Here is an 18,203-nt window from a genome sequence, read left to right on the forward strand (position 1 = left end):
GACTACCTGGAGACATTCTGTACACAGATGGTGTACAGAATGCCCCCTGGAAATGTAATTTGTTGGTGTGATTGGCTTACTGATACCAGAAGTATGCACTAAGATACAAGTCAGATTTTTGGCATCCCCTGCAACACAAATATCACTTTTGGTGAAATACTCCCAAAGGGAAATCACGTCTAAAGGGATGCAGACCTTGTCAATTTCCTCATTAGAACCCAGCAAGTGCAGCAGCTGATTGATAATTATAAAATCACTCCCATACAGATTCATTTTGCAGTGGACACAGACAAACAAACTGCTATTCCTTCTGAATAACAAAAGGTAGGAATCTGCAACAATGTTTGTAAAAATCCTTGCAATGTACATAGATAGTTCAAGGGGTGTGTTTTTTTTTTTCAACAAAAGTGGAGTTATGCTTTCATTTTAAAAAGTCAGTATAAAAAAGAAGTAGTGGTGAAAAAAACCACAGTTGTCAGTTTAACCACTTGCCTACCAGGCACTTATACCCCTTCCTGCCCAGGTCAAGTTTCAGCTTTCAGCGCTGTCGTACTTTGAGTGACAATTGCGTGGTCATGCAACACTGCACTCATATGAAATATTTATAATTTTTTTCACACAAATAGAGCTTTCTTTTGGTGGTATGTACTCGCTGCTGGGTGTTTTATTTTTTTGTGCTATAAACAAAAAAAGAGCAAAAATTTTGAAAAAAAAAAATGTTTTTCTTTGTTTCTATTATAAAATTTTGCAAACAGGTAATTTTTCTCCTTCACTGATGTGCATTGATGAGGATGCATGCAACAATGATGAGCACTGAGTGGCGGCACTGCTGGGCACTGAAGGGTGGCACTGCTGGGCAGCACTGATGGGTGGCACTGCTGGACACTTGTGGGCGGCACTGCTGGGTGGCCCTTCTGATCGGTGCTGATCCCTCTTCTGACAATTGCCAGTTATCGGCAGTATTTTCCTCGCTGTGACAGTGTGAGGAAAGTGCAGCCAATAACCAGCAACTGCATTTACCGGTGACCTGCTGTGTCATTGGACACTGCTCATCATGTGGTAAAAGGCCGCTGTGATTGGCCAAGATGCGCCCACCCAGAACTGGCAAGCCGCAGTGAAGCTGTCATTCGGCTATCTGCGGTCGACAAGTGGTTAAGCAATCATTTTTTACATGATCTCCTAGAATATTATAAAATGTGTATAGCTAATTTAAATATGTTACATATGTGGATTTATCATGCTGAGAGATGAACAGGCTGTCATTAAATAGATACCTTTTGAGTTGCAGACCCAGAAGCAAGTGTCACAACTCTAATCTGTGTACTTGTTCCGAGTATATGAAAGCCAGGAAAGTAGCCCTATGAAGGTTTCCTTTAGGCTAGGTTCACACCTATTTCAGGTGTTTTTTTCAGCCATTTTTGCATTGCGTTTTGCATTTTTGCACCTGCATTTGTGCTGCATTTTTTATGTGTTTTGCTGACCTGACAGTTGTGCAGAAAACCATCATTGACACCCTCCATAAGGAGGGAAAGCCTCAAAAGGTAATTGCAAAAGAAGTTGGATGTTCCCAAAGTGCTGTATCAAAGCACATTAATAGAAAGTTATGTGGAATGGAAAAGTGTGGAAGAAAAAGGTGCACGAGCAGCTGAGATGACCGCAGCCTGGAGAGGATTGTCAGGAAAAGGCCATTCAAAAGTGTTGGGGACTTTCACAAGGAGTGGACTGAGGCTGGAGTCAGTGCATCAAGAGTCACCACACACAGACGGATCCTGGACATGGGCTTCAAATGTCGTATTCCTCTTGTCAAGCCGCTCCTGAACAACAAACAACGTCAGAAGCGTCTTACCTGGGCTAAAGAAAAACAGACCTGGTCTGTTGCTCAGTGGTCCAAAGTCTTCTTTTCTGATGAGAGCAACTTTTGCATCTCATTTGGAAACCAAGGACCCAGAGTATGGAGGAAGAATGGAGAGGCACACACTGCAAGATGCTTGAAGTCCAGTGTGAAGTTTCCACAGTCTGTGTTGATTTGGGGAGCCATGTCATCTGCTGGTGTTGGTCCACTGTGCTTCATTAAGTCCAGGGTCAACGCAGCCATCTACCAGGAGATTTTGGAGCACTTAATGCTTCCTTCCACAGATGAGCTTTATGGGGATGCTGACTTCATTTTCCAGCAGGACTTTACACCTGCCCACACTGCCAAAAGCACCAAGACCTGGTTCAATGACCGTGGGATTACTGTGCTTGATTGGCCAGCAAACTCGCCTGACCTGAACCCCATAGAGAATCTATGGGGCATTACCAAGAGAAAGATGAGAGACATGAGACCGAACAATGCAGAAGAGCTGAAGGCCGCTATTGAAGCATCCTGGTCTTCCATTATACCTCAGCAGTGCCACAGGCTGATAGCTTCCATGCCACGCCGCATTGAGGCAGTAATTGCTGCAAAAGGGGCCCAAACCAAGTACTGAGTACATATGCATGCTTATACTTTTCAGAGGTCCGATATTGTTCTATGTACAATCCTTGTTTTATTGATTGCATGTAATATTCTAATTTTCTGAGATTGTGGATTTGGGGTTTTCATGAGCTGTAAGCCATAATCATCACAATGATGACAAATCACGGCTTGAACTATCTTGCTTTGCATGTAATGAGTCTATCTCATATATTAGTTTCACCTTTTAAGTTGCATTACTGAAATAAATGAACTTTTGCACGATATTCTAATTTTTCGAGTTTCACCTGTAACGTGTCCCTCTTTCCCTTCTCAGTAAGTTGCAGGGTATAGGATAGTAATGTACAGCTAGCTGAAGGCAGGAAAGTTTCTGAAAGGTGAATTGTTTGCTCATGAAATATTTTCAATTAGGTTTCCAATTTGCGTTAAAAAACGTTAGCTTTTAAAAAAAAATCCCTCCATCCAATCCTTGTATATCGAGCTGCCCTGTGTAGAATACAAGAGCCTGTTTCTGTGTCAGTGCATGGTTCACATTTTCAGAACGAATTCTGCCTCCCCCCCCCATTCAGAAAGTTAAGCCTGGGGGTCAGGCTGTGTGCTGAGGAGATGTGATGTCTATGGAAATCATTGGCTGAGGCAGCTCTGCTGAGGACACACCATGAATGATAGTAGGCAGGCCCAGCCACTGTCCCAATGATAGCGTGCAAGGGTGAATTAGCAACTAGAACTTTTTTGCATTCTTGATTCTCCTAGAATATTATAAAATGTGTATAGCTAATTTAAATATGTTACATATGTGGATTTATCATGCTGAGAGATGAACAGGCTGCCATTAGATATCTTTGGAGTTGCAGACCCAGAAAAGTATGAAGCAAGTGTCACAACTAATCTGAGTATATGACAGCCAGGAAAGTAGCCCTGTGAAGGTTTCCTTTAGGCTAGGTTCACACCTATGCAGGTTGTGTTTCAGACGGTTTTGCATTGCGTTTTGCATTTTTGCTGCATTTTGCATTGGAGTTTTTTTTTCATTTTTTTTATTTTTCTTGTTGCTAGGCAGATTTGAAAAGCAAAATGCATCAAAAATGTACTACATGCTTTTCTGTAGCGTTTCCATTGAAGTCTATAGAACCAAAAACGCAACTTTTTGCAATCAAAAAAGTCCCTGACCCTTTCTAAAAAACGCATTGGGCGAAAACGTGGAGATTTGAACATGTCCCATAGGAAATCATGTTAAATGGACTGTACGGAGTTTCTACAAAACACAAAACGCTGCAGGAAATGCTTAGGTGTGAACCTAATGTAAAGGACAATCTTCAGGTTTAATTTAACTCTAAATTGTTCATTTGGACCAAACTGATCAAATCAAGCTAAGTAAAGTTAAATGAAACCTGGAGATTAGCTTTAAACTGATACTAAACCCAGGACCCTGCATTCACTATATCTGGTCTCCCACAGTACACAACATGGAAATGCAAATATATTAATAAATATAAACTGCTAAATACCTTTTCTCATTGGCAGTCTTGTGGCTTCCATCAGTGTCCAGCAGAGCACATGTTAAAGCTTGTAGTAGGAGTTTTCATTCCGCTGTAGCAGGATGCAGGACCCCTGACCTTTGTCTGGACAGAGCTGATTGGCCCTGTGCTGACCACATGCACTCTCACAAGAAAGAAAAAAAAAATCTCTCTACCAATACATACCAAACTGAGCTTGTGCAGAGTGTCTCCACACAATAAGTCTTATCAGGAGATAAGAGGGGGACACTGGAAGAAGAGGAGGATCAGAGAAGTCAGGATCAAACTACATTTTTACACAATGCAGAGAATTAACTCCTTGGGTTCCACAGTGAGTATAACAAAAATGCTTTACTGCATATATAGACTGATTTTACTGTTGTGGGTTTAGTAACACTTTAAGTTGTAAGGGTCAGGAACTTTTTTTTCCCTGCAGCAGATTGTGTTTTACGTGCAATAGACTTCAATGGAACCGCATAAAAAATGCATGCAAAATGTGTGTTCATGTGTTTTTGGTGCATTTTCTGCATGACAACACACACCTCCCCCTGGCAACATTAAAGACATCTCAAAAAAATGTAACACGCATATGAAATGCATTAAAAATGTGTCAAAACGAACTGGGAAAATGCATCAACCACAGTCTGTGCAAGTGTGAACGTAGCCTTAAAGGCCTCACAGCTGACAATGCATACTGTATCTGAGCAAAAGTCATGGTCAAAGCAACTGCCTGGAGAGCTCAGAGACAGGATTATTGCAAGGCACAGATCTGGGGAAGGCTACAAAAAAATTGCTTCTGCACTGAAGTTTCCAAGGAGCACAGTGCCCTCCATAATTCTCAAATGGAAGAAGTTTGGCACAACCAGGACTCTTCCAAGAGCTGATCACCCAGATATACTGAGCAATTGGGGGACAGGACCTTAGTAAGAGAGGTGACCAAGAGCCCGATGGTCACGCTGACTTTCACCCGCCTTGCTGTGTTTCACACTAATCAGGAAGCCCTGGGAGCCTCCATAATATTCTGTCAACGGGCTCACAGCCTCCATCTCCTTGCGATCTGGGACCGGTATTGATGACAGCCTTTTACAGAGTTATATATGCCCAGTCACATCTTTCATTGTGAGTGCATTTGCTTATAACTATTAAAATTTTGATCTTAATACTACACCTAGATGGCGCTTGTTTTGTCTTGGTGCATAATAACCAACCAGCTTCTCACTTGCCTGTTCTTGCAGGCCTGTCCCAAACAGATTGGCCCCAAATTTGCGACATCTACCCTGACCACATTACACATCAGGATGGACCACCTACCCCCCAAGTCGTCTGCAAAACAGCCACTGGTTTGTCAGGGCCCAACTGACAGCCTTTTTATGTAATCGTCGCACTGACACTCATGCTTCCTTTATCTACACGCTGCTTGAGTCAATCCTTTCACAAGATACTGGCCCAGAACATACAGTATCTACACTTTATGGCATGTTGAGAGAGGGGACTACCACCAAGGATCTTCCCTTTGTCGCAAAGTCGGAGTCCTATCTGGGCTCTTCATTTTCGGAAGATAATTGAAGGAAGTGTTTCTTGTTTACCCATAAACTTTGTATGTTCTCCTTCTACCAAGAAAAAAGTTATAAGATATTGTCTCTATGGTACAAGACCCTGGATTTCTTACATTGTATATATCCTTCTATCTCCAATATTTGCTGGTGATGATCGGAGGACGTGGGTACCTACCTCCAATGGTGGAGTTGCCACATGCTTACACAGTTATGGGAGAAAATTTTGAAGGCATATAAATCTATGTGTATTTCAGATGTTCCAGTGTTCCCTGCAGTCATCCTTTTGTCTATCATTCTTGGACCCATATCCAAAATAAAAAAAGTATCCTTTGACATTGCCTATTGGCATCCAGAGTAGTTATTTCATGTCATTGGAAGTCTACCTCTTCCCCCTTACTCTTGGAATGGGCCCAGGTTCTAATGACATAATGGCGATGGAGATGCTGGTAGCAGAAGATGCCGACCCTGAAAAGGTTCATTCTGCTTGGACTTGCTGGCACATTTACAGTTACTTTGCAATTTTCCAAGCTCTCCTCACTTAATATCTGATCCCCCCTTTTTTTTCCCCCTTGGTGTATATGTCTTTGGACGCTTCTCTTCCTAATTTACTTGAGCAGAGTAGTCTCTAGACCCCATGCTGTGGGTTCTCTTACCTACACAAACCTCCAAAACATTTAAAAAAAAAAAAGAAAAACCTCCAAAAAATAGTAAAATTAAGTGTAAAAATCCTCTGATAGAAAACAAAAAAATCTAAACCATTTAATTATTCAGGTCACCGTCTCACCTTAAAGCTTGATGGGGTCCTTTGAAGCCCAAAAAAATACCATATATCCAAACCTTGGTAACACTAAAGGGGAGCAAACTCAACAAGTAGTCTTTTAAAGGGACCAACTGCGATGTAACTTTAGAATTAAATATGCTTGAGTACAAAAATCAAATTTTACAAAATCACCAAAAATAGGTATTTAATTAAAAACCTCCTTGAAATTAAGGACTGACAACATTATCGCACCTAGAGCCCGGGTTATCTCATGAAACTTCACTGAGACACTTTTTTTTAAATCAAATTGCCCCAAAACCTAACACTGTAATACGATTACCCAACTGGCTTAATCAGGACCATCCTATAACCAAAAACCAAGCTTTGCTTTAAGTAACTGATGCACAGTGCCAGTATTGTTGTGTACTTACACTGTGGTTGGTTCTTTTAAGAGGCTACTTTTTGGGTTAACTCCTCTTTGGTGCTACCAAGGTTTGGATATATTCTCTTACCTATATAGCTGTTGCTTATATACTTGCAGCTCACCCCTCCCTTTTCTTTTTATATTGGATATTGATAAGTCCTCTTTTACCTAGTTGGTACTTTACATTTATGACCTCACTGTGAGTTCTAGCGGTCGTCTGTCTATACCCTCATTAGCTATTCTGATAACATTTGTATCTAGTTGTTCACTCTATATTGGAGAAATCTCATTTAGACCAATGTTTATTCTATTTCCCCCTTAGACCAATGTTTATTCTATTTCCCCCTTTACTTCCTAATCTTATGTAACGTGCTTACATACTAAACGCTTGTAACTTCATCTCTAAAATGTTTGCGAAAAACCTATTTGATCATAATTTGCTTCTTCAAATAAGATTTTACAATAAAACCCAGAAACTGATTTGTGACTATGCACAGCTGCACCAGATTCTGCATACACCACATTTGGTAATCCCCTCCATCCATTGTTGATGTGTGTTGGGCAGCTATGGATGCTAATAATGCACTGCAGCACAGAGATATAGTGCATGCGTTACCACATCACATTATCATGTAATGAGCCCTAAATGTGCACAAAGTGTAAGTCAATCATTTGTGATGCATTTGCCAAATTAAGTTTGGGAATGTAAAATTCATGCCAATTGATGTTATAGTTAATCCTTAAAAACTGTTTAACTACATAGAAAAGGGCTGAAAAAAATCAAGCATTTGTTTAAATCACAGAATTATTTACCTTCATAGATCTTCTAATTGGATCAGATCAGGACATTTCATCCAATATATCTTTGGACTCAAGTGTATTATGTCAAAATTGGGAATAAACACACAATGAAAATTTTACTCAAGCAATGCAATTCAATCAGAGCTCTGCAATGTGTCTCATGTTCACTCAAGCCCTTATCAAGCATTTGTTAAAAAGTCTGCTTGGTGGTTCTGTGAGTACCACTAAATAGGTCTGATCCTTGTGTCATATCACCGTAAAAATATACACTATAATGCCAAAAGTATTGGGACCCCCCCCTCCAAAAAAAAAACATTGGATTCCGGTATTCCAATCACCATGGCCACAGGTGTATAAAATCAAGCACCTAGGCATGCAGACTGCTTCTACAAACATTTGTGAAAGAATGGGTCACTCTCTGGAGCTCAGTGAATTCAAGCATGGTACCGTGATAGGTTGCCACCTGTGCAATAAGTCCATCCGTGACATTTCCTTGCTACTAAATATTCCACAGTCAACTGTTAGTGGTACTATAACAATGTGAAAGCAACTGGGAACAACTCAGCCACGTAGTAGAAGGCCACATAACATAATAGAGCACATGCTGAAGCGCAAAGTGCACAGAAGTTGCCAACTCTCTGCAGGGTCAATAGCTAAAGACCTCCAAACTTCATGTGGCCTTCAGATTAGCACAACAACAGTGCATAGAGAGCTTCTTGGAATGGGTTTCCATGGCCGAGCAGCTGTATCCAAGCCTTACATCACCAAGTGCAATGCAAAACGTTAGAAGCCGCTACTGGACTCCAAAGATGTAGAGACGTGTTCTCTGGAATGATAAATTATGCTTCTCTGTCTGGCAATCCAATGGACATGTCTGGGTTTGGCGGTTGCCAGGAGAACAGTACTTGCCTGACTGCATTGTGACAAGTGTAAAGTTTGGTGGAGGGGGGATTATGGTGTGGGGTTTTTCAGGGGTTGGGCTTGGCCCCTTAGTTCCAGTGAAAGGAACTCCTAAGGCATCAGGAAACCAAGACATTTTGGACAACTTCATGCTCCCAACTTTGTGGGAACAGTTTGGGGATGGCCCCTTCCTGTTCCAACATGACTGCGCACCAGTTCACAAAACATATGTCCATAAAGACATGGATAAGCGAGTTTGGGGTGGAGGAACTTGATTGAGTCCTGATCTCAACCTGGTAAAACACCTTTGGGATGAATTAGAGCAGGATCTGTGAGCCAGGCCTTCTCGTGCTAGATCTCACAAATAAGCTTCTGGAAGAATGGTCAAACATTCTCATAAACACACTCCTAAACCTTGTGGACAGCCTTCACAGAAGAGGTGAAGCGGTTATAGCTGCAATGGGTGGGACAACTCACCATTGAATCCTACAAACCAAGACTGGGATGCCATTAAACTTTGTGAGAGTGTAAAGGCAGGCGTCCCAATACTTTTGGCAAAATAGTGTGTGTGTATATATATGTACACACAGTACTCAGCATAAATGAGTACACCAACAGATTTGTCAGAAAACCTTTTACTTTCCTTTCAGAATAAACATTTTCTTTGGGACACTATACTACAAAATACTCCCATAAATGCAGGCCATCGATTGCAAACAAGATTTGGTAATTTGCACACACAAAAAAGTATTTTTCCTAACAAATTCGTTCAAGGCCATGTTGCACAAATTAATACATCCCAATGAAAGTCTTATGCAGGCCATAGATGGGTCGAAAATCAGCCATTTTTCTTATAAAAAAACGAAAAATCGGTCGTTCAAGTGGCCGACGTTACCACCAATGGTAAAAAAAATCGGCCGATTTTCATCCCGTCTACAGCCGGCAAAAAGTGTCCCTGCAGAGAGCTCTGCTATTTCTTTGACAGTTCCTTGACATTTACAGAGGTTGCAACAATGTATTTATTTGTATTTATTTGTATCCATTTAGGATACAGATGTTTTTATTCGGAAACAAATAGATACAATGTTGCAACCTCTGTAAATGTCAAGGAACTGTCAAAGAAATAGCTCTCTGCAGAGACACTTTTTGTCGGACTGGAATTCCTCTTATGTTTCATCCTTCTTCTCCTTCATCATCATCCTCTTCTTCTTCTACTTCTTCATCATCATCATCATCATCCTCTTCTTCTACTTCTTCATCATCATCCTCTTCTTCTTCTACTTCTTCATCATCATCATCATCCTCTTCTTCTACTTCTTCATCATCCTCCTCTTCTTCTTCTACTTCTTCATCATCCTCTTCTTCATCTTCTTATACTTCTTCATCATCTTCCTCTTCTTCATCTTCTTCTACTTCATCATCATCCTCTTCTTCTTCATCATCATCCTCTTCTTTTTCGTCATCATCATCCTCCTCTTCTTCATCATCATCCTCCTCTTCTTCATCTTCTTCTACTTCATCATCATCCTCTTCTTCTTCTACTTCATCATCATCCTCTTCTTCTACTTCATCATCATCCTCCTCCTCTTCTTCTTCATCATCATCCTCCTCCTCTTTTTCTTTTTCTTCATCATCATCATCCTCTTCTTCTTCTTTGTCATCATCATCCTCTTCTTCTTCTTCTTCTTCGTCATCATCATCCTCTTCTTCTTCATCCTCTTCTTCTTCTTCATCCTCTTCTTCTTCTTCTTTTTGTCTTCCTCTTGCAGGTCACTGCTCATGTGCAGATTTTTTATTGGTAAAAAAATCGGCCGATTAGCCCATCATTGCCGCGAAAATCGGCCGATCGGCAAAATCGGCCGTTTTTTTCCAACTTTCCCGATTTAAAAAAAATGGCCAAAATACCGAAAAACAGCCGAACAAATAGCCCACTAACGATCCGAAAATCGGCCGATTTTATTTTCGGCCGAAAAATCGGCCGATTTTCGACCCATCTATGGCCTGCATTAGGAGCAACGCTAAATTTTAGACAACAAAATCCTAATTAATAAGAACTCAACTACAGGTGAGTCTAATTATGCATCAAACACATGTCCAGCAGACAGTTAATTATAAAAGGGAGTTACTTAAAGAAACCCCCTTCCTATTTCATGCTGTCAACAATGGCACCACATGGAAGAGAAATGTCTGGCCTGAGAAAGAAAATAGTTTCTTTACACAAGAAAAGTGAAGACTACAAGAAGATCAGCAAAGCTTTACTTATCAGTCAGAATACTGTAGCAAAAGTGATACAAAAATTTAACAAAGATGGAATTGCAACCATCTCACAGAGACGTCCAGACCGTCCATGGAAGTGAACACCTCGACAGGAGCATCTTCTGATGATGAAAAGGGTTGAAGAAAATCACCATGCAAGTTCATTGCAGCTAGCTAAAGAAGTACAAATCCAAACTGGGGAGATTGTTTCCTGTAGCACAATACAGCATATACAGCAGAGGAATGGCATGCTTTGGTGTCGTCCACGAAGGAAGCCTCTCCTAAAGCCATGCACAAAAAAGCCTTCCTAGAATTTGCCAGGGCCCATGCTGAAAAAGACTACTGGGACTCTGTAGTGATGAGACCAAGATAAATGTTTTTGGAACTCATGGCTTCAAAACTGTATGGTATCGCAAAGGTGAGGAGTACAAAGAAAAATGCATGGTGCCTACAGTGAAACATGGTGGTGGCAGTATCCTTCTGTGGGGCTGCATGAGTGCTGCTGGTGTCAGGGACCTGCATTGCATTGATGGTATCATGAATTCACAGTGTTCTGTATTGAAAGAGAAGATGCTATCATCACTCTGTGCCCTTGACTGTTGTGCACTTTTCCAACATGACAATGATCCAAAACACACATCTAAGGCCACTTTTGCATTTCTGAAGACAAACAGGGTGAAAGTGATTCAGTGGCCAAGTATGTCTCCTGATCTGAATCCATTCGAACACCTATGGGGAATTCTGAAAGACAAGTTGAGCATCTCTCTCCATACAGCATCCAGGCTCTAAAAGGGAGTTGTTCTAGAAGAATGGAAAAAGATAGAGGTTGCAATATGTCACCAACTTGTTCATTCCATGCCTAGAAGACTTGCTGCTGTCCTTACATATCATGGAGGTCATACAAAATACTAGATGTAGTAGTTTTTGTTGTGGGGTGTGTTCATTTTTGCATTGACTAATTTGAGTAAAAATGAAGATTTTTTTTTTAATCCAAGTTATATTATTAACCTTACTTTCATGAGCTATAGATAGAAGTTGTTTAACCTGAACAAGGATTTGTAACTTTGCCCATCCATTCCTAAGACTTGGACACCTGGTCACCTCAATGCTCCCAGTCTTTGATTGGCAATAAAATTAGCAGCAACAGACTGATAAGACCATCACTCTTCACTCTTCACTCTTCATCTGTCAGTTTGTTCCATTCAAGCAGAAGTATGTGCATTTCACCTGACTGGCTCCCAGTGCTGCCCTTTCTTCTCCAAGTCTCAGTTCTGATGTACAGAGGATTAAGGGAGACTCATTCCAAATCAAATTCAGGCACTTTTGAGGCAAAACTGGTACAACACCTACTCTATTTTTGTCACGTTCTCATTCACGTGACATACAAAAATTTTACTTACTAACATTTTTACATGATGTTTTCTGAAAACTCCGTGTCTGAAAATCCAACTTAGTTCTCTTTTTCTGTGTAATATTTATGAGGGACAGAGGAGCTGCATTTTCCATAATCGACTGTCAGTATTGCCATTAACAGATTTCATTATCAGTTGCAAAACTAGATAAGGATTGTTGGTCCTAACAAACGGTTAAAGATCTGAAGGCCTCTGCCAATGGATTAAAGCAGTAAATGATACTGAAACAATGGAAGACCTCACAATGTCTATGAGACACCAGTAAGAGTGCTTAAAAACACAAGAACTAAAAGAGACCCCAAAAACCACTGGTTTTATTGGACTCAGTTCCGATACTCCATGACCTACAAGGACCTGATGGCCATTGCTCCCTCCCCAGGAGCAGATTAAGGGTGTACACTGTCCTTTCCCACTCCCCTACCCCCAACCCCCCTTTTTTTTTTTGCTTGCCTTTTACATTTGGTAAATACTGTTCTCAAAAAGATTAAACATCTGCGGGCTACTCTAACTACCCTTGCGAGCAAACAGAGGTGTAATACCAAACTGCAAGGCCTTTGGGATATACAGGCCTTGAAAAGGTATTCATACCCCTTGAAATTTTCCACAGTTTGTAATGTTTCAACCAAAATCAAAAATGTATTTTGAGATTTTATGTGATAGACCAACACAAAGTGGCATATAATTGTGAAGTGGAAGGAAAATGATAAATGGTTTTTAACATTTTTTTACAAATAAATATCTGAAAAGTGTGGCATGCATTTGTATTTAGCTCCCCAGAGTCAATACTTTGCAGAACCACCTTTCGCTAAAATTACAGCAACAAGTCTTTTTGGGATGTCTCTACCAGCTTTGCACATCCATAGGAATGCCATTTTTGCCCATTCTTCTTTGCAAAATAGCTCAAGCTCTGTCAGATTGGATGGATAGCATCTGTGAACAGCAATTTTCAAGTCTTGCCACAGATTCTCAATTGGATTTAGGTCTGGACTTTGACTGGGCCATTCTAACACACGAATATGCTTTGATCGAAACCATTCCATTGTAGCTCTGGCTGTATGTTTAGGGCCGTGTCCTGCTGGAAGGTGAAACTCTGACCCAGTCTCAAGTCTTTTGTAGACTCTTAACAGGTTTTCTTCTAAGATTGCCCTGTATTTGGCTCCACCCATCTTCCCATCAACTCTGACCAGCTTTCCTGTCCCTGCTAAAGAAAAGCATCCCCACAACCTGATGCTGCCACCACCGTGTTTCACAGTGGGGATGGTGTGTTCAGGGTGATGTGCATTTTTAGTGTTCCACCACATATAGCGTTTTGCTTTTAGGCCAAAAAGTTCAAATTTGGTCTCATCTGACCAGAGCACCTTCTTCCACATGTTTACAGTTTGCGGAAAGCCATGTGGGGGACACAGCAAACAAGACTCCTTATGACTATCAACAATGGGTTTCTTCTTGCCACTCTTCCATAAAACGCCAGATTTGTGGAGTACATGACTAATAGTTGTCCTTTGGACAGATTCTGCCACCTGAGCTGTGGATCTTTACAGCTCCTCCAGAGTTACCATGGACCTCTACTCTGCTTCTCTGATTAATGCTCTCCTTGCCCCGCCTGTCAATTTAGGTAGACGGCCATGTCTTGGTAGGTTTGCAGTTGTGCCATACTCTTTCCATTTTTGGATGATGGATTGAATAGTTCTCCCTGAGATATTTATTTATTTTTTTTACAACCTAACCCTGCTTTAACCACTTCCCGTCCGGCCGCTGTTTATAAACGGCAGGACGGGACACCTACAGGAGCGGGTTGCCGTCTCTAAACAGCACCTTGTATCTGAGGCTCGTGCGCGGCTCCTAGAGCGCGCACCCGCGAGCCCGATGATCGCCAAGTCCGACGGACACGGTGGATTACGTGACATGGTATGGGACCAATGAAATCGGTCCCATACCATGTGATCAGCTGTGTCCAATAAGGACACAGCTTAAGTGTAAACAAAAGCCGCATGGTGCGGCTTCCGCCTCCTTCTCCTCACACGGAGTTGTCTGTGAGAGGAGAAACAGCGAAGAAGAGGTTGTAGCTAACTGCCCTCCACCTCAGTGACACCTGATCGCCCCTAAAGTGGCCCCGATTGCCCCACGTGTCCCTGATCGCCCCCACAAGTGGCCCTGATCGCCTCCACAAGTGGCCCTGATCGCCTCCACAAGTGGCCCTGATCGCCCACAAGTGGCCCTGATCGCCCACAAGTGGCCCTGATCGCCCAACAAGTGGCCCAGCAGTGTCCCTGATTGTCAGTGTCCCGGATCGCCACATAGTGGCCCAGCAGTGTTCCTGATCGCCACACAAGTGGCCAAGCAGTGTCCCTGATCGCCGCAGTGGCCAAGCAGTGTTCCTGATCATCACACAAGTGGCCCAGCAGTATCGCCGCAGTGGCCAAGCAGTGTCCCTGATTGCCACACAAGTGGCCCAGAAGTGTCCCTGATTGCCGCAGTGGCCCAGCAGTGTCCCTGATCACCGCAGTGTCCCTGATTGCCACACAAGTGGTCCAGCAGTGTCCCTGATCGCCGCAGTGGCCCAGCAGTGTCCCTGATCACCGCAGTGTCCCTGATTGCCGCACAAGTGGTCCAGCAGTGTTCCTGATCGCCACAGCGTCCCTGATTGCCGCACAAGTGGTCCAGCAGTGTCCCTGATTGCCGCAGTGTCCCTGATTGCCGAAGTGGCCCAGCAGTGTCCCTGATTGCCGCAGTGGCCAAGCAGTGTTCCTGATCATCACACAAGTGGCCCAGCAGTATCGCCGCAGTGGCCAAGCAGTGTCCCTGATTGCCACACAAGTGGCCCAGAAGTGTCCCTGATTGCCGCAGTGGCCCAGCAGTGTCCCTGATCACCGCAGTGTCCCTGATTGCCGCACAAGTGGTCCAGCAGTGTCCCTGATCGCCGCAGTGGCCCAGCAGTGTCCCTGATCGCCGCAGTGTCCCTGATTGCCGCACAAGTGGTCCAGCAGTGTTCCTGATCGCCACAGCGTCCCTGATTGCCGCACAAGTGGTCCAGCAGTGTCCCTGATTGCCGCAGTGTCCCTGATTGCCGAAGTGGCCCAGCAGTGTCCCTGATCGCCACACAAGTGGCCCAGCAGTGTCCCTGATCACCGCACAAGTAACCCAGCATTGTCCCTGATTGCCGCACAAGTAACCCAGCATTGTCCCTGATTGCCGCACAAGTGGTCCAGCAGTGTCCCTGATCACCGCAGTGGCCCAGCAGTGTCCCTGATTGCCGCACAAGTGGTCCAGCAGTGTCCCTGATCGCCGCAGTGGCCCTGATTGCCGCAGTGGCCCAGCAGTGTCCCTGACCACCACACAAGTGGCCCAGCAGTGTCCCTGATCACCGCATTGGCCCAGCAGTGTTCCTGATCACCACACAAGTGGCCCAGCAGTGTCCCTGATCACCGCATTGGCCCAGCAGTGTTCCTGATCACCACACAATTGGCCCAGCAGTGTCCCAGATCCCCACATTGGCCCAGCAGTGTTCCTGATCACCACACAAGTGGCCCAGCAGTGTCCCTGATCGCCGGATAAGTGGTCCAGCAGTGCCCCTGATCACGAAGTGTCCCTGATCACCGCAGTAGTCCAGCAGTGTTTCTGATTGCCACACAAGTGGCCCAGCAGTGTCCTGATCATCGCAGTGGCCCAGCAGTGTCCCTGATCGCCACAGAAGTGGTCCAGCAGTGTCCCTGATCGCCGAAGTGTCCCAGCAGTGTCCCCGATTGCTGCACAAGTGGTCCAGCAGTGTCCCTGATCACCGCAGTGTCCCTGATTGCCGCAGTGGCCCAGATCACCACACAAGTGGCCAGCAGTGTCCCTGATCGCCGGACAAGTGGTCCAGCAGTGCCCCTGATCACCGCAGTTGCCCAGCAGTGTTTCTGATCGCCACACAAGTGGCCCAGCAGTGTCCTGATCATCGCAGTGGCCCAGCAGTGTCCATGGTCGCCCCACAAGTGGTCCAGCAGTGTCCCTGATCGCCACAGTGTCCCTGATTGCCACACAAGTGGCCCAGCAGTGTCCCTGATCACCGCAGTGGCCCAGCAGTGTCCCTGATCACCATACAGTGGCCCAATCAGTGTCCCTGATCACCTTACAGTGTGCCTGTTCATAAAGTGTCCCTGATCTCTGCCACACCAGTGGATCCTGTTCACTGCCATCGTCTGTGAGGAGAGAGATCCAGTACAGCTAACTGTGAGTAATTTTCAGCCTTTGCACAGAGTTTACACACACTCACAAAACATTGCCAGCCACCTCACTGTATCTCTGATTTTTGCCCAACAGTGACTAGTGTGAACTAACTGCAGCCAGATATCTGTCCCTCACTGCAACACCATCCTGATCACTGCCATACCAGTGGGTCCTGATCAGTGTCAAAAATATGGCCAAAAGATCATATATAAGCGAGGAGGCATTTCAAATTCTGAGTATGACAGATGAAAGTGACGGAGAACTTAAAACATACCTTGGGGTGTTTGCTTTCCAAAATGGGGTCTTTTTGTGGATAATTCCATTGTCCTGATGCTCCAGGACCTCCAAAACAGCAATAGGTAGTTAAGAAATTAGATGTGCGATCTTTGCCCTTAGAACGCTAACAGGTGCTTATTGGATGTGGAACCCCTCTATGTGGCCAGACTGTGAAAAAGTCTCACACATTTGGTATCACCATATTCAGGAAGAGTTAGAGACTGTGTTTTGGGGTGTAATTTTAAGTATGCCTATGCAGTGTATTAGAAATAACTCATAGATTGACAACTTTGTGTAGAAAAAAATACATTTTCATTTTCTTTTGGCATTTTCCAAAAACTTGTGGCAAAAAATGAAGTCTTCAGAAGACTCTGCATGCCTCTTAAAACATACCTTGGGGTGTTTGCTTTCCAAAATGGGGTCATTTTGTGGATAATTCCATTGCCCTGATGCTCCAGGACCTCCAAAACGGCAATAGGTAGTCAAGAAATTAGATGTGTAATTTTTGCCCTTAGAACGCTAACAGGTGCTTATTGGATGTGGAACCCCTCTATGTGGCCAGACTGTGAAAAAGTCTCACACATTTGGTATCGCCATATTCAGCAGGAGTTAAAGAATGCGTTTTGAGCTTTCATTTTAAGTATGCCTATGCTGTGTAATAGAAATATCTCATAGATTGACAACTTTGCGTAAAAAAAAAATACATTTTCATTTTCTTTTCACATTTTCCAAAAACATGTGGCAAAAAATGAAGTCTTCAGAGGACTCCCCATGCCTCTTAAAACATACCTTGAGGTGTTTTCTTTCAAAAATGGGGTCATTTTGTGGGTAATTCAATTGTCCTGGTGCTCCAGGACCTCCAAAACTGTGATAGACAGTCAAGAAATTAGATGTGTAATTTTTGCCCCTAGAACGCCTAAGGGTGCTTATTGGATGTGGGGCCCTTCTATGTGGTTAGGTTGTGAAAAAGTTTTACACATGTGGTATCGCCATACTCAGGATGAGTAGCAGAATGTGTTTTGGGGTGTAATTGCATGTATGCCTATGCCGTGTGAGAGAAAGAACTTGTTAAATGACAACTTTGTGGGAAAAAAAAAAGAATTTTTTTTACTTTCATTATTTCCTTAAAAAATTGGCAAAAAATGACAACTTCAAAAAACTCCCCATGCCTCTCATTAAATACCTCAGACTGTCTACTTTCCAAAAAGGGGTCGTTTGGGGGGTATTTGTACTGTCCTGGCATTTTAGGGCCCCAAGAAATTATATAGGTAGTCCGTGCATCAGGATTGATACATTTTCAAATATATCAAATATATATACCGTGGTCTGTGGACTCTATAACTTTCACAAAGACTAAATAATACACACTGATTTGGGTTATGTCTACCAACAAAATGTAGCACAATGGATTTTGGCCTAAATTTATGAAGAAAGTATATTTATTTGCAAAATTTAGTATCAAATACTAAGAAAAACATGTTTTTTTTCAAAATTTTCAGTCTTTTTTCATTTTTCTAGCAAAAAATAAAAACCCCAGTGATGATTAAATACCACCAAATTAAAGCTCTATTTGTTTGAAAAAAATGATAATAATTTCATTTAGATACAGTGTTGTATGCCTGAGTAATTGTCATTCACAA

This window comes from Staurois parvus, unplaced genomic scaffold, assembly GCF_062004578.1.
Source record: "Staurois parvus isolate SC_StPar_1 unplaced genomic scaffold, SC_StPar_1.0 ptg001418l, whole genome shotgun sequence".
Taxonomy (NCBI): domain Eukaryota; kingdom Metazoa; phylum Chordata; class Amphibia; order Anura; family Ranidae; genus Staurois; species Staurois parvus.